This window comes from Xenopus laevis, chromosome 7S (genome assembly GCF_017654675.1).
Source record: "Xenopus laevis strain J_2021 chromosome 7S, Xenopus_laevis_v10.1, whole genome shotgun sequence".
Lineage (NCBI taxonomy): Eukaryota > Metazoa > Chordata > Amphibia > Anura > Pipidae > Xenopus > Xenopus laevis.
The window spans coordinates 63726904-63748020 of record NC_054384.1 but is presented as its reverse complement, the minus strand read 5'-3'; the positions used below and the strand labels follow the sequence as shown (position 1 = coordinate 63748020).

Genomic DNA, 21117 nt, shown 5'->3' with positions numbered 1-21117 from the left:
CAGTTAGCGGCGAGCGATTTACTAATTCAGACTCGTAGATTGAGACTACACCGCTCACTCTAAGTGCACACAGATACTCGCGATATCTGTGGCTTGTGAATGTCGGTAAGAGTTGTTCCAAGTTCGGTCTCATGGATTGAGACCACACCGCTAACTCTGAATGCATACAGAAACTCGTGATGTCAGTGGAGAGTAGTTGCCGGTAAGGGAGAGATCAGCAGCACAGAACGACTGCCTGCTCCCACACCTCCCTTCTCTGACAAGTCGTCCAGCACCCAACAGCAATAGCGCAGAATGCCTGCTTGCTCACACACCACCCTTCACCTACAGTTCACCCGGCATCAATCTGAGAAAGTCATTGTTAGCAGTGAATAAGCTGCTGTACATTGCACACCAATAACCAGAGTACCGTTTTCCTGCCTAAGAATTTTAAAAAACATAAGTGCCTTTTTTTTAAATTCTTAGGTAGGAAAACAGTACTCTGGGTCTGGGGAAATGGTGGATGGGCCGACGGTTAAATAGTTATTAGTGTGCAGTGTACAGCAGCTTATTCACAGCTAACAATGACTTTCTCACATTGATGATGTTTTGCCCCCATCTGGCCGCACCATTGATTTAACAGTGACTAATTTCACTGCTACAATCAACCCAGCTCTATATTTGTATTTACCGTCTAAAAGCCGACGACCTTGAGTCATAACAGCTTCTTCCTCCTAATCATTATTTTAATTTTTATTTGTCGGTTTATCTCTACTATATTTTAATTATTAAAAGCTAAATTTTATTTCATCAATTTGGTAATTTCAGATTGAGTGGGTAGGTGCAACTAATGGGACATACTTTCTCTCTCCTGTTTACTTATATTCTTTGTGACCCTGCACACCACTAACTTGTTTCCATGTCTCACACAGTGGAAGGTGCTACCCATCACCTTTTCTTTACAGATAATTACAACATGACTACAATATGTCCCTCAGAGACAGCACAGTGGGACTCCCTGAGGTGATTGCATAACACCTGGATAGATACACCCTCAGGATCTCAGCACACTGACCTGGATCCCCACACAGTGGACCAGGGAACTCACTAGCCCTAATTCCATGTTAGGTTGTGTTCCTATACTACAGGCCATTTTTGCCTGAGGGGAGAGCTACCTCCTTGCTATCCCTCCTAGTTGGAGCTGCAGGTAAAATTATTGTAATGTGTTAGCCAGTAGAAATATTACAGGGCAACCCTTTTGAAATAAAAAATAACAAAGTTGTATAAAGGTGATACCTTTATTGGCTAACTAAGATAATCATAGCAAGCTTTCAGAACATTTTGGTTCCTTTTTCAGCTTGAAAAGTGAGAGCCGTTTATTTATTATTTCAAAGGGTTGGTCTGTAACATTCCTAGTTGGAGCCAAACTGCTCTTGCTACTTAACCTACCTATCTTACTCTCCTAGAGAGTACTATAAAAGGTAGTATCCTATCTCTAGCTGGCCTCATTCATGGGGTACCTGCTCTCTGACTTTACTTTCTAGAGGTACTGGTCCTTCTAGGGCAGAATTACTTTACTGGGCCTTGGTGTACCCAGGATCACTGGAAACATACAGCTGGGTCAGTAACCAGAAGCCAAAGAGGAAGATCCACCCTTACATAGTAACATAGCAAGTTAGGTTGAAAAAAGACACATCCATCAAGTTCAACCTTTAAACTCTATTTAACCTGCCTAACTGCTAGTTGATCCTGAGGAAGGCAGAGACTCTCAAATTTGCCTCAGAGGGGGAAAAAGTCCTTCCTGACTTCAAAATTGGACTAGTCCCTGGATCAACTTGTACTATGAGCTATCTTCCCTAACCCTGTATTCCCTCACTTGCTAAAAAGCTATCCAACCTCTTCTTAAAGCTATCTAATGTATCAGCCTGTATAACTGATTCAGGGAGAGAATTCCACAGCTTCACAGCTCTCAATGTAAAAAACCCCTTCCGAATATTTAGGAGGAACCTCATTTCTTCTAATCTAAATGGGTGACCTCACGTTAGCTGTAAAGACCTACTGGTAAATAAAGCATTAGAGATATTATATGATCCCCTTATATATTTATACATAGTTATATTACCCATAAAGTGCCTCTTCTCCAGTGTGAACAAGCCCAACTTGGCCAGTCTTTCCTCATAGCTAAAATTTTAATACCTTTTACCAGCTTAGTTGCCCTTCTCTGTACTCTCTCTAATTCAATAATGTCCTGTTTGAGCACTGGAGACCAAAACTGTGTGGCATATCCCAAATGGGGCCTTACCGGTGCTCTATACAGTGGAAGAATGACCCCCTGCTCCCATGAATCAATACTGTAGTACTGAATTTTGGATATTCAACAATAAGCCCATACAGTAATGTCCATATCAAAGAGATGCAAATAACTGGACATACTGGTGTAGGTGCAGGGATAGCAAGAGTTTTCAAGGGAATGACACTCTGCTGGATCAACAAAGGGATACCTGGAGCATTGGATTATGGGATTTCTTTCACAGTGCATCCTAACTTGATTTCAGTCCCTCGTCTATCGAAGAAGAGATGAACCATCTTCAAGAACAGGGTTCTTTTTATGTGTGTATTTTTTATGTGTGTATGTATATATTCATATATTTATATGCATTCCTTTGCATTTTCATTGGTTATGACACTTTATTAGCCCCAACCAAAATGGTCGTTTATACCACTATCTATTTTCCACCACCAATATGGCTACACCATCTCCTGTTTGTCTTTCCTCCAATTAGTCACACTATATAACATGCCCAGGCATCCTCAAGCAGCACAGAGGCGCCTGGCATGTTTATACAAAGACACTGGTAAGTTATATCTATTCCTTCTTAAAAGTTATTGATTTCTCCTTTTTTTGTTGTCTTTAGTTATTTGTGCTACATCCCCATGTTTTAAATATACCTTAGTTCACTAACTTATGTCTCCCACATAGTTTAATTTTATGTTTCCTACCCTGATACCTTATGTTTCTCATTTAGACTAATATATACCAGCAGCCTATTCCCCATGTCCATCAGCATTTGCTTCCCCATGCTGTGAATTATTCCTCTTTCCCTTGTTTTCCCCACCCCCCACTTACTTCCCATTAATTAGTCACACTATATACAAAGACACTGGTAAATTTTTCACTCTATCTTAATTTCATTGATTTCTTTTGTTGGTTTAGTCATCTGTGCTACATCCCCTGGCTTTAAATATACCTTAGGTCACATCCTTTATTATGTTACTATTTTATGTCTCCTATTATGTCTCCCACCAAGATACTTGGTTTCCAATTTAGATAATATATACTAGCAGCCTATCCCCCATGTCCATCAGCACTTGTTTCCCCATGCTGTGAACTATTTCTCCTCCCCTTGTTTCCCTTTCCCCCCCATATACTTGGCCCAAGGGCATCACTTAGTATCCACACTTCCCCACAATCCGAACAGCTGTATACAATAATATTTTACAAATTTGCCTGTCTCTGTTTTTTTAGTTGTTTTTGCTCCCGTTCCATATTGTCTGATGAAGCAGGAAATGCCTGCGAAACGCGTTGCAATACTGTTTTGTGAATAAACTATTATTGAAAATTACCACTTTCGTTGGTGTCTGCTTGGAGGAGGTAAGTTCATTACTACCTCCTCTGAATTACCCATTGGGTTTTTAAGTGCTTTTAGCTATTTTTATCCTTTTGGCACCTCTGTTTTGTCTTACTACTACATCTTCAAGAACAGCTAACATCGACCTGATGGGCTAGGCCTGTCTTTTGGGTGTGGCTGTTTTGGGAAAAGGATAGTATGCTTGTTTCAATGGTCTTCCTTATGTGTATATAAAGAACATTGTAAATACTTTATTAGTTAGGTCACTTTTCACTCCCTTCCATCTTTCCCTATCCCTTTCTACCTCCCTCCATCTTAGTTAGTTCCCTTTTAATGTTATCCCTTTTAGTTCCTTTGTAAATAAATACTACTTATTTAAAGATCAGTCTGTCTCAAGTCATTAGCCTGGCACCCCAAAATAGAGCAGATCCAACAAATACCCCTTTTAATATAGCTCAATACCTTATTGGTATATTTGTAGTGTACCATTAAAAACCACTCTCTATACCCAACCATGTAACCAGTTTCTTATCCATGTTCAAATGACTTCATTAAGCGAACAAACCTTAGTCTAGAAAGCAATCATTTGTGGGGCACGGTATCAAACGCAAATTCCAAATAGATCTACTACTCCCCCACTGTCCAGCATCTTACATACCTCATCATAAAAATCAATGACCTATCCTTCATAAAGCCATTCTGATTGTTGCTCATAATGAAGTTCACTAGGACAAAATTTTGAATGTGATCCCTTAACAAGGGGATCACATTCAGAATTTGCCAACCACAGATATCAAATTTACTGGCCTATAATCGCCAGGCTGAGATTGTAATCCCTTTTTAAATATTGGAATGACATCAGCTTTCCTCCAATACATAGGTACCATACAGATGAAATTGAATCTGAGAAAATCAGAAATAGGGGCCGGTCTAAAACTGAACTAAGATCTCTTAGAACCCGGGGGGGGGGGAGTACTATCTGGCCCTGGTGCCTTATTTACATTCAGTTCATTTTTATTAAAGCTTTATGAATCATATCCTGAGTCAGCCACTGACTAGATTAGGCTGAGCCATCAGTGCAGCTATTATTAAGCTAATATTATGTAAGCCTGGGAACTCCGACTCCTCTATTGTATACACTGAAGAAAAGAACTGATTTAGCACATTTGACTTTTCTGTATCTATTATAACCATACTGGTACCATTATTTAAAGGATATGGAACACATGCAATATCTTATTTTTTAAAAGAGACATTGGGGGGGTTGTCTCTCCACCCACATCTGCAGGATAGTTTTACGGGCCATTGCCAACATGATAAACAAGAGTTTTCTACTCCCCCATGTGAATCTAGTATCTAATAGCAAGATTGGAGCTTTGACGTGTTATTAAACCTTCCAGGGAGAGGTGCCGAAACATATTTATAACATACGTGGCAGGCAATAGATGTCGCACCCCAGCATCTATTCAGACTTGGTTTTCCAATTTTTACATATAGTATATGGCTTCTTTAACACCTCTTTTAAACTAGTTGCTCTCCCGGTCTAGAATCTAGACTTGGCAGTCCTCAAACGTGTCTCCTTTTTCTTTAAAATGTAGGTACACGGCTGAGTTCTGACCCGCCTCTGAGTTCTGACCCCATCTCTTAGTTGTCCTCTGTTAGTTTGGCTTTTTTTGGAATTTTTATGGTTTAGTTTTAATATTGTATTATTTTGTGTACATTGCAAATAATAATATTTTATTTTCAAACCAATCAATGTATTGCAAAGCAATGTTCTACTTTTCTACTAATATCCACATTGCCTTAACGTCACATCCCCCATCCTGCTGTTACACGGCTGAGTTCTGACCCACGCCTCTGAAAAGAGGCGGGGTGCGACATCTATTGTTTGCCACATACAATGAAGGTGTGGCACCTCTCCCTGGAAGGTTTAATAACACATCAATGCTCCAATCTTGTTAATACAATCACCACCAAATTTAATGACATCATTGTGGATTATGATAAACAGATTATGCTGATTGGAGCAACCTTCCAGAGGATAGATATTTTCGAAGAAAGATTTACAAGTTATTCTGAATTAATAAAGTCAGTTGGATGACTGGTGAAACGTCTTCAAGGAAAAAAAAAAACACAGCAAGTCCAGTTGATTTAACTTAATTCTATAGATAAGGTTATACTTAAAGCAGAGAACCTCTTGGCTACATGTAAATCATGAATTAAATTCAGATTTCCATGTTCTCGTTCACTACTTTGTATTTGAACTCATCTTTAAAGATCTAAATGTTGGATTTGTAAATGGATGGGACAGGGTTGGACTGGGAGGCCCGGGGCTGTTGTTCCAGGGCCCCCCTCCGACCCCATGTTCCTCTACTGCGCCGAGCATGAGCATGCGCAAGTGGCGGCGCTCACCGCGCATGCGCAGAAGGCACTGTGCATCGGCAAAGACTTTTTTCCCCAAAATAGAATTATCAGGAGAGGGGGTCTGGCCCGGTGTCCCGCCAGGCCAGTCCAACACTGCGATGGGACATGACAACTGTGGCAGTGTTTTCATAAGAAGATGTAAGAAAGGCCATGAAGTCATGCGAGGATTAAGATTTTGTTTACATGAAGGTGTGGCCAACCCTTACCCCATCTCGTTGGTGTCCTCTGTTTTTTTTTTGGAATTTTTATAGTTTAGTTTTAATATTGTGTACATTGCAAATAATAATACCATGATTTAACATTTTATTTTCAAACCAATCAATGTATTGCAAAGAAATGTCCTACTTTTCTACCAATATCCACATTGCCACATTGCATCACCCCCCACCCTGCTGTTTTTTTCTAGTGTTAGTAAAAAAAATGAGATCCCTGTAGCAAGGATCAATTTGGAAAAGGAAATAATTAGGGTATAACTCTGGACAAAAAAAGTCCCTAAAAAAATAAAAACATAAAAAATTTTTAGTTGTTTGGACAGCTACTTGTGAAAAAAATTCTGAAAACTTCTAAAAGTCTGAATGGTTACAAAAACAGGTCCAGTAGGATTAGCATAGCTCCCATTGACTTCTACACAGTTTTATATTAGAGTTTGTTGTGGGTTTACGCTTAAAAAAATCTAAAATTTTTAGAGTTTTACAGAAATAAAAAAATACTAATTGAGAAAAAAATGGAAATCTGAATATTATTAAATCAACCCTTTATAGATAACAGATACCATTTTCTCATTGTCCTTAACATTTTATATGCTAATTAGTGGAATCAGTGGATTGGTATTGATCCAAATGTTTTGTAAATTATTTAGCCATATTAAAAATGATGGATTCTTTGCATTCCTACTTTAAGCATACCTGGATTAGTCCGTAATGTGTAATGCATGAGAACTGTACTACAATCACTTATCTCCACTAAATAGGTTGTGGAATGTGGTTATATAATAATAGGGGGCTGTGGGAGCACTCAAAAGGCTAAGTTAAAGAATAAATTATATTTAAGTATAAGGGAAGTGCTATTTTTCAATGCACTTCCCTGGTCCCCTGTTTCACAAATAATTCAGTGTTTACGAAACAGGGGTTTTTTGTTACAAAGTTATGATTATAAAGTTGATAAGCCACCATACCACGTCAAGGTAAACCCCATATGGCGGTCCCTAACTTGTTACCCTGGTCATAGTATAAAGGATCTAGTGCCTCTCTGCATAGTAGAATTGATTGAAGTAAAAGTCTGCTGAACCTTGGTTTCAGTCTGAAGCTAAATCCTCCCCCGCTGCTAATTTGCAGCTTCTAAGAGAGAGTAATTGCCCAAACCAATGCCCATTTTTTTAAAAAATCATAAAGATGTAAAAATATTGAAGGCAAAGTAAAATTATATGTATAGGGGCACACTTGGAAAGTGTATATATGTGTCAGTATGGGTATAAGTAGGTAAGAATATAGATGTGAATTAAATTAAATAAAGGACAAACTAAATTAGGTGTAGTAATACGTATAGTGGATGTGAATGAATTCAGTAGTGTTACTTTTGAGTGCTCCTACAACCCCCTATTATTGTATATTGTATTATAGCCTAAAGCTTTGACTGAGCTTCATATGTGGTTTTCTAATAGCACCCCTTACCCACCCCTTAAGTAACACTAATGAAATTAATTCACATTCACTATACCTATTACTACAACTAATTTAGTTTGTCCTTTATTTACTTTAATTCACACCTATATTCTTACCTACTAATACCCATACTGACATAAATATACACTTTCCAAGTGTGCACCTATACATATCATTTTACTTTGCCTTCACTATTTTTACATCCTTATAATTTTTTTTAAAAATGGGCGTTGGTTTGGGCAATTACTCTCTCTTAGAAGCTGTAAATTAGCAGCCGGGGAGGATTTAGCTTCAGACTGAAACCAAGGTTCAGCAGACTTTTACTCTCTTAGGCTAGGACTTCACGGCCAATTTCGAAGTGATCCAACACGCTCACAAAATCGCAGTCATTACGTCGGATGCGACTGAACCAAGGTAAGTAATGGCAGTGTCGGATCGTGTCGCATTGTTGATGCGACGCGACTGTCGGATGCAGACGCTGCACGCTGCGTCTGCATCTGACAGTCATGTCGCATTGCATCAACAATGCGACACAATCCGACACTGCCATTACTGGGGTGAGCTCTGCCATTGCCGCATTGTTACTAATTGGAAAGGGCAAATGCAAAACATCCCACGATTAAATTTACCACAGAGGTGTCGGGTGATAAACTAAACTTCCTGGATGTGAAACTAACTTTAAAGGAAGGTAACATTGTAACAGATCTGTATCGGAAAGCTACTGAGCGTAACAGTTTGTTACATTCTTCCAGTTTTCAGAACCCCAGATGCATCAATGCAATCCCCAAGGGACAATTTTTAAGAGCCAGAAGAATAGCTTCAGATAACAACAGATATTGGGAAGTTACTGGCCCCCTTATTGATTTAAAATGAAAGGCTACGAAACAAACCACCTTATAAAAAACAATAGATGTGGGTACTCTTCCTAGAGAGGTACTACTTACCCAAAAACCTAAACCTAAAGAAAATACCACAACACCCTTTGTGAGCAGGTAGATCCATGTTAGCAGCCAGATTGAAAAAGCTGTTAAATGGTTTTTGCCATCTTACAACAAGATAAGGCCTTAAGGCACATTTGTGTAGATATCCCCATGTTTTGCTACACTAGGGGCCAGACGTTAAGGGACAAACTCTGTCCAGCGGAAACAAGGAAAGCTGTTAAACCAATGTCATTATTCCAGGGTAAACCCAAGAAAGGAACTTTCCCTTGTCTGAGCTGTATTTGTTGTTCATCTATCATAAAAGGGGAGGTGGTTCATCATCCCAGTAATGGCAAAAAGTTACAGCTCAAGGAGTTTGCTGCTTGTGAAACAGCTTGTGTAGTGTACCTTCTAAAATGCCCTTGCGGGATGGTATATGTAGGGCAGACCTCACGTCCCGTGAAGGAGCGAATAAAAGAACACAAATCTGATATACGTAATTTCAAAGCAGGTACACAAACAGACACTGCAGTATCATGCCATTTTTCTACTCTAAAACATAGCCTTACGCAACTTAAGTGGCAAGTGCTAGAGGCAGTGCGAAAACCAATGAGAGGTGGTAATATGACTAAGTTGCTGTTGCAGCAGGAGACAAAATGGATCAGAAAGTTAAATAGCTTACAACCAGATGGTCTTAATGAATACTGGAGTATTAGCAGTTTCCTGTGAATCCTGACTGTATTTTTCTAACTCTGTATTCTCATTTCTCGGCAGATAGTAAAACTGCCATAGAATTATGAATCTCTACGACAGAATAATATTAAAATAACTGGCAGCCATTATATTGCATTATTATCTTTAAAGATATGAATTTGACTCAGACATTATATGCTGAGTTGAAGCAATTTTTGAGCTCTAGGCAGGCCGGGGTCAATTCAGATTTCGTATGAGGTTCTTTGGACAATTGTTATACTTCTCTTGGGACTTTCTATTGACTTACTAAGATGGAACATTACAGACTAATTCATTCCGTGGATTCTGTGGCTAGGCTCATAAATGTACCCCTGGAGCATTGGTTACTTTTTAATTTTAATTCTAATCTTTGTACAATTGTATGTATAACTACACTTGTGTATGATGGTTGGGGGTTGTACTTAAATGCCTATTACCACTAATTAGGGGTGGAGTTGAATGTTTAAGTAACACGGAGAATGGTCATGTGTTTACACTTGAGAAAGAGCTCAGCTCGAAACATGTTGTGTCACAATGAAGCACCTTGAATTTTGCAGAAAAGACCTGCATTAGACCTTTCCTTAACCATATTTTTTTTCCTTGCTCAAATAGAATAGTGTTTAGCTGACCATCTCAAATAGTTCACACACAGAGGGGTTTAGTTCTCCTTTAAAAACACTTTATTTCCTACATTTAAAAAAAGTCAAATCATCATCAATAATCATAATAATCACTATAATCTCTAACCATAAATTGTTCAGCTGCATAAAGAAGGCCCCCACAGGTTCCATGCAGTGGGGGCCCATGGACTACTTTTATATGCTGCATCTTACTGCAAGTTGTAGTATAAGGTCATGGATCCGCCCAGCAATGCGGCTCAGGGCTCAGGCTTAGTAAGACTGCCAAGTTGTATTTATTTATTTATTTTTACAAAATATTATAAGTTGGGGGACCCTAAAGTTCCTCTGAAGGGGGGTCCCCAAAACCCATGTGGCCCAACTAAAATGGTTTCATCTTTTGAACTTTGTTTTACCATAAGTTCTCCAATATGCAAGGATCAATACAGAAAATATAATTAGAGCATTCCATTTGCCACAAACATGTGAGAATCATCACTATAAATAGACAATAAGATTATGAAGCACTAAAATTAGTGCTTATGAGAGAGAGCTTATTTGAATTAAAAAAAAAAGGGGGCACAATACCATTATCTGCCTGTGGGTGTGGCTGGCTTGTTATTTGCCTGAAAGGTAGAGCTACCTGGAAGGTGACTTTTGTTGCCTAGTCCTCCCTATACTTATGTTTTTGGTGTGCAGTAACCTTAAAGGAGAACACACACACACACACACACTGGTCTTTAGCAGCAGTCTCCAGCAGGTCCAAATTATTCTCAATTCTCAAGCAGAGGCATTGCTCCAATGAGGCTAGTTGAGAAACTCCCCTCAGGCGGCAACGCCCCACTAGTTACCAGGGGTGGCAATATGCAAAAGAGCTGAATTTCTGGTTTTCCTTTTTCCAGTGCATAAAGGTGAGTGCAAGGGAAAGAGTGGACAGCAGCAGCAACAAGCTGCCTCAAACTGTGGAGGGGCCAGGATTACCCCTAATCTCAGGTAAGTGACAGCAACACACAGCATTTACTATAAATCAGCAGAAAAGAAGATAGTGAGCAACTGGGGGCATATTCGTAGACCTAAATCTTCACTCCCAAAGGGCTGTGGTTGCCTTGGGCTGGTACAGAAGCCCAAAACAAAATATGCACCATTTGTAGCTGTCTTCTTTGTTAGTTTTAGTTCTCCTTTAAACATAATTATTACAATGAAATGTAACGTACTATGCTACTTGAACTGGAGGGATGTGGGCCCACCGGGGCTGCCACATCGGAGGCCTGCAACTCCCCCAAGGGCCCCCTGTCCCCCTCTGCTACCCCCGCAGGCCCCACATAGGCAAATTGCCCCCCCCCCATGCTTACCTTATTTGCACACTGATTAATGCTGCAGTCAGACAGGAGGGGGTCAGAAAGGGAGCTGCTCTGCCAGCTGCACCTGAGCGGATCCGGATTGGTCTAACCCTGGCTATAAAAGCAGTTCTTATCTCTTTAAAGTTACTCCCTTGTACTCCCTGAGACTGCTTGTACATTTATTTCCCATGTAAAATAAACCCTTTTATTTCTTTGTTCAGGGTTCTGACACTTGGTGAGTTCAGAATTCAAGGAACTTGCGTCTAATGAACTCTGATTATATTTCACCTCAAGTGGTGTCCTGTAACCAGGGCCGCCATCAAGGGGTACAGTTGTCCTGGGTCCCATGGGCATTTGTGGCTTAGAGGGCCCTGGCCGTACACACTTATTTGTTCAGCAGGCCCCCCTGCTGTCAGAGAGCTGCAGGCTTTGGAAGGGGGGCCAGAACTAGGGTTGCCACCTTTCAAAAAGATTTCCACCAGCCGTGGTGGGGGCAGGAAGAAAGGGGGCGTGTCATGATGTCAAAGGGGGCTGCCGTGATGTCAAAGGGGTGCGGAACCCTGACACGCGATTGGACAGATGCTGGAAAAAAAAGGTGAGTTTTCAGCAGATTGGGGGCAGGCCAAGGGCTTTTGATAGGGGTATTACAGATTTACAGGCAGCTACATTGCTGGTAAATTTGTAATATCGGCCTTGGCAGGTGTTTTACCGGCTAGGACGTTAAAATACTGGCCAGGTGGCAACCCTAGCCGAAGCTCACGTGCCGGAATCATCTTCATGCTAGCAGGTTTTCTTTACTGCCAATTGGTTACTGAAGTCTAAGTTGTAGGAAAGCTGCATGGGGATTGGACAAGCTGTAGGAGAAATTCAGGAAAATGTAGACAAGAGTCTAAAACGAAGTGTGATTTAGGTTAGAGTGGGTACCTGCCACCTTGATGTGGTGGCAGGCTTTATAATTCTTTTGCCAAAAGTGTTTTTACTGTTTTAGCGCTTGTGTATGTGTGGCCTTTTGACTATGGGATAAGAGGGGTCTGGGGTGGAGCCTGGGACTGACCAGGGATGGGTGGAGCCCAGGGGCCCAGAAAATGTTGTTGTATGGGGCCCCATGATTTCTGGTGGTGAGCATTGGTGGCCCTGCCTGTTGGTTCTTGCTTTTGTCAGCCTGTGTATTTGAATCTGATCAGCCTGTGTGCGCTCGCTGTGATCAGCCCAGAGATGCCTCCTCTTGAGTATTTGTGCTGACCTCAGCTTTCTGAGGGTTGGTGGCACCACAGGAAATGGGTAAAGGCATAAGAAAACATTAATGAATAGCACCAGAAGAAAAAATTACTCTACAAATGTGAATACACAAGACTTGAAAACACTAAAGTGATTCTAAACTAACCGACATAAATTCCTTTGTATAACCCAAGGAAGAAATTGATAACCTAAACTGCTGACTCTCTCTCTCTCTCTCTCTCTGACCCTGTCTCTGTCACCCCCACACTTCTCTCAACCTAGACTTTTTGAAATTATTTTCTAAAATTCCTTCTGCACAAACGTTTAAATAATTAAGTTCTTTTGTCTGCTCATGAATTGACATATTGTGATAAAGGGTATATCAGATGCTAAGATGAAAAGTGTCTATGAAAGAGTTAACTATAATGACAAGGAAGAGGCTGGATTTCTGGCGTTGTGTATGCTTTAACGCTTTGCAGAGTAAACTTCTTGTGTTTAAGGCTTAGATAAAAAGTAAGAAAAGATTAGCAAGTTAAATATTGATTAGGTTAAAGTAATATGAGAAAATTGTTAAGTTGATATTAAAGGTGCTATTCTGCGCTATTCTAAAAATATAACTGAGATGGCACCTGTGACCATAGACTGCACTCACCTCATTTATTAAAGCTGCCCTGCCTCCATTGTACATGTATCAGAAGGTATGTACACACTCTGCCTTTTGGGAGAGTGTGTTTTTCAGTACCTTACTACCTCACTTGATCATGTATAATCTCTGTAAAGATTTGTGTAAAATGGGTCAGCATTATATTAACAACAGATAACCCAAAGAAAAATGTAATAGTTTCATCTGGGTTTGCCATATACAGTATAAATGCCCCAGTCACAAGTTCATGAACACAAGGGAGCAAAATATTATTCCGTCCTTAGAGAAGATTTTCAGACTACTTGTGCTAGTGACATACCTGTACTATGTGATAATTGTTTATTAATTTTAGGCAAATTTGCACCAGGTCAGTAACCCAAAACAACTAATAATTGCTTTAATTGTTCTACTTACCAGTGGATATGAGCAAGCAAATCGGTAACTAGAAACTATAGGTATTGCACAGGCTCAGATTGATAAATGACCCCCATTGTATTTATTAATGAACCTGGCACCCTCCTGGGCTCCTAAACTTGAAGATGTATATGAGATCCAAGTTTGGGGGCAGAAAAAGGAAAGCAAGGGTGTCTTCACCAGCACACCCAGAAACTTATTCATGGGGGAAGCAAATTCTGGGGGACTACAATAGTAGCACAAATACCTAAGCGCATGGTAAAGTGCAAACCCACAAAGGGGCAGATTTATCAAGAGTCGAAATTCGAATTGAAAAAACGTCAAAATTCGAATTCAAAACGACCAACTGAAATTAAGTTTAAGTTTTTTTGGGTCGAATAGGTCCGTTTTCGATCAAATAAGTTTAAGATCCCAGGAGGGTGCCAGGTTCATTAAAAACAAGTTACCAAATCCCTAGTTAAAAACCTATTGACTAGTTTCACATAGTGCTCTGTTGCTAGTTTAGGAAGCTCATAGCAACAAGATGCTTTATATCTATACAAACCAATGGTGGGAACTTCGCAGCTACACTGATGTAGTGGGATCCACTTGTAACACTGCCCTAACATTGCCAAGAACCTATTAACTAGTTTCACATAGTACTCTTTTGCTAGTTTAGGAAGCTCATAGCAACAAAATCCTTTATATTTATACAAATCTTGCTTTACATAATTCTGCCCTCTCTCATCAGCACATACGCCGACAGAGCAGTATAAGATATGAAATGGTTTATCCAGTGGAAAAAATGGGGGATTGATATTTATTGTGTTTGATACCGAATTGTTTCTCAATAAGCGACACATTTGTAACATTAATAACTATGTAGCATGCCTAGATGGATTGAGTAATATAGGCTAAATTGTGTCTTGTTTTTAACTAGGGGTTTGGTAACTTGTTTTTAACTTGCTGTGTATTTTTGAACATATGTTATACCTTGCCGATATATGGTGAATGAATGTGTTAATTGTTTGATTGATTTTGTCTGCGACCATGATTATATGAGTTTTGTTATAGCTGATTTTTACCGCCAGTGAGTGAATATAAGGCATGACTGTGAATCATTTGGCACTTTGAGAAAGGCCTTGGGAAGACCGAAACGTCAGTCCTGTGTATATCTATATATCTATATATCTATATCTATCTATCTATATATATATATATATATATATATATATATATATATATATATATATATATATATATATATAACTGTGGGAGCGCATTACACATGTATGTAATATGTACTACAAATTTTCTGAATGGCTGTAACATAAATATCAATGTGCTTTATGCCATGAGACTTATTTTTGCTATTCTAGGCACATACATAACACTCTAGCAATTTGAAATAAAAGCTTTTTACTTTTCAAACCAACACCTGGTATGGATACTAAAAATTGACTGGAATGAGTGGCAATGTCAGTTGTTCACTTTCCAGTATGGGTAGTGACAAAAGAGTAGAGAAAAATACCAATGAGTATGGTATATAGTAAATATGGGTGTGCTGTACAGTAACCTTTAATATAATGTAAATACGTACTGAGATGATTCCATTAGTGCCTACCCATCTATTATAGCATCAGGCCTATGTGCCTATCAATATAAATGAAGAGAACCATGATTCACAAGTACCCATGACACTGTCTAACTATTATGCCGATCACATTTTCCCCACTAGATGTCAATGTAGTAATAATGCAGTGCAATAAAATGAAAGTTAAAGGAAAACTATACCCCCCCCCAAACAATGTAGGTCTCTATTAAAAGAGGTCATGTGTAAAACCCTGCTTCATGTGAATGAACCATTATCATAATAATATACTTTTTTGTAGTATGTGCCATTGGGTAATCATAAATAGAAAATTGCCATTTTAAAAAATAAGGGCCGCCCCCTGAGATCGTACGACTCACTGTGCACACATACAAACCACATGTAAGGTCAAATGAGCCAATTAACAGACAGAGTTCTGCCTTTTGCTTCCTCACTTCTTCCTGTTACAGTTAAGTGTTGTAGTATTTCTGGTCAGGTGATCTCTGAGGCAGCACAGATAGAGTCATGAAATGGTGGTTCAAGGCAAGAGATGACAAAGATAAGAAATGCATCAACCCCAGAGTTGCTTTAGAAAGACATAAGAAGGGGAAAAATTAAACTTCAATACCAATAAAATAATCACTTATAGTAATTGAAAAAAGTATTTATTGCTTGTGAGCTAACTGAAAATATACACAATTGAAAAAAGATGTTGGAATGTGATCAACCTCTTTAATTATGGTTCAAAGGTTCTCTTGTACTGCACTGCTACATACATAGTGTGAACTTAGATTTGAATCACAAAGAGAAAACCATTTATTTTATTTGCTTAAATATATGATGTATTATTGTTTATATTTGTAAATAGAGGAGATTTGGTATTTGTTGCCTGAAGAAGTCTGATCACTTGTCTGAGTCTTTGTAGTATAACTTGGGAGGAAGCAAGAGTTTAGTATAGACACAGTCTGAAGACAGTATGCTTAAGAAACGAGAGAGAAGAATTGTTGTAATGTGAGTAAAGACATGCAGTGACTATCTTTTTCCATCTCTTGCCTCATGAGGAAACTTCAGGCAACTTCGGAAAACCGAAGCGATACGTATGCTATCCTACCGTCAATTTGCATTCTTACCAGCGGGAAGTCATTTCTGGTAGATTAGTCACTTGCAGTAGCGAAGATTTGCTGCTTGGTGACTAATATCCCCATGTGCCACTGCCCTAAGGAAGTACTGTGTATATACTGTAAAAGCTTTTTATAGATACATTTATGAGAAAAAAAATGGGATTAATGCATTCCTTTTTAGCTTCAAACCTTTCATTCTTTCATTGTCTGCAGATTTCCACACTTTAGTTGTGTTTCATACAAGCAGATTTATAACTGTGAGCTCTTTAACTTTATAGGCTTTTCTAGGGTTTTAGTTCAGCTAGAAAAACTGTTTTTCCTGTGCGAATACCAAATATGTATAGTTTTATGGATATTTCTGACTTATACTTGGACCCCCTATGGTAAGTAGCAGATACATGGCTATGTTGCGCCCACATTTATGCACTTTGCACCTTATGCTGTAGGCAAAACACAGACAGACATCCCCAGTGCTTACTGACTCACAATGGGGAACATTTTATTACCCCTTTGTGCTCTAGTATTTTGAGAAATGACCAAATATAACATTCTACTCCAAACTCCCAAGCTGCAACTCTGCTCTGAATTTATTAATTCGATCCAAAACTTTTTAACAGCATCTTATATTCCACATTTTCTTGCATACATGGATAAAACTTCAAAAATATGAATTCCAGGGATCAGTGTGATGATCAGTTGCATAGGACCATCAAATTATGTGACATGTAGAAACCCCAAAATGAAAATATTGGGTGTGAATTTTCATACTGACATAAAGATCATATCTAGCAAGCTCTGTATGTTTTACGCCAAAAAAAGTAAAAAGCAAAGTAAAATAAAATTGATATTTATCAAGCTTTATTATTATTATTATTATTATTAAGGTGTGTATTTTTATTAACTTATAAATATACACTCTAATTTTATATAACCTCAGAGCTGGTGAAACCTATTAAATCCAATGGAGATGAGGAGGAAAAAGTGGTAAATAGCAGTGTGAATATTTACATAATCATTTTACTCTATCTTCACTCAAGTCAGTGGGACAAATTAAGAGAGAAAACATTTTACAACGTTATGCTAGTTTTACACACTCTTTTAAAGTAACAGTTCAGTGTAAAAATAAAAACTGGATAAATATATAGGATGTGCAAAATAAAAAATGTTTCTAATATAGTTAGTTGGGAGTATTATGGTGTTAGTTATAGTTCTCCAATTTGGTAATCAAATGGGTTGCCAGGCTTATAATGTGGAGATATATGTAGAGAAGGTTACAAATGTGGTTAAATGGGGTGTCATCCACACCAACTCTCTTTCCAGATGCATTTGGGAAAATTACCTCTTACTTGATTACCAAATTGGAGAACTATAACTCACACCACAATACTCCCAAGTTGGAGAACTGTAACTCACACACATTTTGCTCTACATAATTGTTGTTGCAAGGCTGGGGGAATCATTCAGTACAACCTAGGAGATTTGGAAAATTCCTATCACTGTGATTTTAAGTGGCCACCTACCTGAATCATTTTGAAAAATCTTTTTATAAAATTATATTGTTATATGTTGGGTTCCTGGCCAGGCAGGTTTTAAATGGAAAATTTTGAAAGTAAAATAAAATTTGTATACATTCAGATTAAGTTGGTCTCCTAATACACCTTTAATTAATTTCTTCCTTAGTATGCAGCTCAGATTCAAAAGCAAACAGTTATGACCCATGTGCCCCCCTCAAGTCTCTGATTGGTTACTGCCAGGTAACTAATTAGTGGAAACCAAGAGCGCTACAAAACAGGAAGTAGTGTTCTGGTAATTGTATTAGACATCCAGTCACTCCAGCCTTTATACATTACATTTTTTGCCAACTGCCTACATGAGAAACATTTTTTATTTTGCATGGGCTATCTATTTACCCAGTTTTTATTTTTATACTGAACAATTCCTTTAACAATATAACTGTATTCTCAGCTTCACATCATTAGACCGTTTAATAGATACACAGGATCTTACACTGTGTAGCATGGAATTATGATTTGTGGGGTATTTCAATTACACTTTTTTCTTACACATCTTTATAAATATACACCTTATATCAATAAAAAAATAAACACACATTGGGCAAGATTTAAGTCACCTCAATTTAAACAGGCTACAAGATTTAAGTCACCTCAATTCAAACAGGCTACTGATACAGCAATACAAAGCACAACAGAGCCTACCCTGTTCAGGCCCGGATTTGAGGCAAGGCCGCATAGGCCCGGGCCTAGGGCGGCAAAAAATAGGGGTGGCATGCCGCCCAGCCGCATTATGGGGACGTGTGCGTCCCCATTCAATTACACCAGCTGCGCCGGAGTTTTTTCGCCGGCACGCTGGGAAGGGGAAGTGTAGGCGGGTGCTAGGACCGAGCGGCCGCCTGGTCGGACCGCGAGGCCTAGGGGTGGCCGGCAAAGAAATCCGATGCTGACCGTTAGAGATAATGCAGTTACTGGGGCAGAACCCCACCATTTTACTTAATAGAATGGATTAGTGAAAAATTGATTTTAATCAGGTCAAGCAAGATGTACAGAATATTAGGGACCGCACATCAAAAGTGGCACATCCTATAGCAGTCCAATTTGAGGACATAGCTCGCAGATTGGCAGCCCTGGAAGCATGAGCAGAAGACCTTTAAAACCGGCTAAGACTGAATAATGTTTGTATTATTGGTCTACCGGAAAGTGCTGAGGGAAAACAGGTGAAAATATTCTTGGAACAATGGTTGCTAAAACTCTTTCAACCAAGAACATTCTCTGATAATTTTGTCATTGAACGTGAGCACACCTCCACCTGAGGCACCACCACAACCTACCATTGCCTGTGCGCTAAATTACCGTGACAGGGATGAGAGGAAAGCTGGAAATGTTATGTTCGAGAATCAAAGAATCTCCTTCTACCCGGACTTTTCTATCGGTGTCCAGAAACAGAGAAAGTTTACCTCAGTTAAGGAAACCCTGTGCATATTCCCTACTCCATGATATTCCAGCTCGCCTGAGAGTGATCGCAAGCAATCACACCCACTTCTTCACTAATTGCAAAAAAATCCAGATGCACACCTGTTTGTTGAAGTTGTGTCAAAAGTGATTTATTAAGCCCATATATACATCACAAAAAGGCAACGTTTTGGACCCCTCCAGGCCCTTTATCAAGCCTTTATCAACCCATTTCTTCACTACACCAGAGGAGGCGCACACTTGGATTGAGGCACTACCCACAATCCCACCTGGGCAACCACTACAGCCGATACGTTCTCCATGCCAGAGACCATTGGCGGATGACGGGAGGTGACCTAGTCCAGCAAGGTAAGTATTTTTTGCAATGGCAGCTATCCTTTCTAAATACCCTTACCTACACCTTGAGGATATCAGGATTAAATCAGAGAACTGAATTGAAAGCCCTCTGATCCCACCCCCTTGATAATCAGAGCAAACTATGGCTCATATGTCTGGGAGAATGACTCGCTCAAGTTCGGGCAGGGCATGTAGGGAGGGAGGATTTGTTGACTTTATCATGTTACTGTAAATCTTTTTCCTCATTATTTGGAGCTACTTTTGTAAAACACTTAAATTCACAGATACAAGCCTCAGACCATTGAAATATTTTGCTTGGCTACCCTTTGGGTCTGCCTTAGCTATCCTAGCCACAGACTGACTCACCTGGACAAATTTCACTTTCTTCAATCCTGGAGCTACTCAACTTTTAACCTCAAAAAACACTGACTGCCAGGCTTCCCTGACTGCCAGGCTTCCCTGGCCCTCTCAGTCCATCCAGCTCATATCATGGCTACAATAAATATTATATCCTGGAATGTCAGGGGCCTGGTGTTCCAGGTACTTAAAAATGCTAAATCCCATGTGATCTTTTTGCAGGAGACCCACCTGGATGGCTCAAAACTTCTCTCCCTAAGAAGGCAATGGATGGCACCAACCTATTATTCTGCTTACTGTAGCTATGCTACAGGTGTTTCTACACCACTGGCTGCTTGGACTTCCACTTTTCATCTAAGTGACCTCTGGAGGCTCAAATCCTTTACTTTTTATTCAGCATCCCAAAATATTATGTACATAATAAATCTGGCACTAGGGTCTGCCAAGATAGAAAAAAGTCTAGTATCAGCAAAAATGCTGCCTAGAGGCATCTCGGATCATTCTCCACTACTGGTATCCCTAATGACAAATATGGCCCCCTCAGAGTCCATCTGGAGTCTTAACAGCTTCTGGATTAAACTAGACTCTATGGGGCCAATTTACTAAAGGGCGAAGTGGCTAACGCTAGTGAAAATTCACCAGAAAAAGTTAAAAAATGTTTTAAGTCCCAAAAAACGCTGGTGTCTTTTACTTTTTTGACGGTGATAGCGGTGCCCTGGCGATACTTTGCCTGACGAAGTACGGTGAAGTGCAGCGAAGCCAACGCTGGCGCAACTTCGAAGGTAAGTAAATTTGCCCCCATAGCTGAACCAATTGAGGCACAACTTAATTCCCATATAAACATCAATACAGGTTCTGCTTCTCCTCAGATGGAATGGGACACTTAAAGCCTATTCCCATGTCAATGATTTTACTAGACAAACAACAAGAAATTCATGATTTATAAAATTAGGCTTTGGAGACTGAATAAGACTTTGTTAAATTTCCCACATATATCTCTAAACAGAAATGGGTAACCTCCCAAGCAGCTCTCCAGCTCCCCCAAACCAAATTAGTAAATAAGCAGCTAATATACTAAAAATCAAACCTATTTGCTCATGGCAATAAAAATGGTAAATTACTTGCATTGTTATCTTGGGATCTTTCTCCATCTACCTCTTTACCAGTCA

At 39.4% G+C, this 21117-nt stretch overlaps 1 protein-coding gene across 5 annotated transcripts in view; it reads left to right on the top strand.

Annotated features, from left to right (window-relative positions):
* The first annotated feature begins 10691 nt into the window (after positions 1–10691).
* Positions 10692–21117, top strand: part of LOC108704925 (NXPE family member 4) — a 64771-nt gene continuing 54345 nt past the window's right edge. For 2 of the 5 annotated variants that reach the window (XM_018241655.2, XM_018241652.2), the window contains exon 1: positions 10692–10955. The gene's annotated coding sequence lies outside the window, so the exon portion shown is untranslated. Of the gene's footprint in view, positions 10956–18201; positions 20731–21117 lie in introns of those variants that run through there. The other 3 variants (XM_041571327.1, XM_041571325.1, XM_041571326.1) reach the window with 2 other exon arrangements.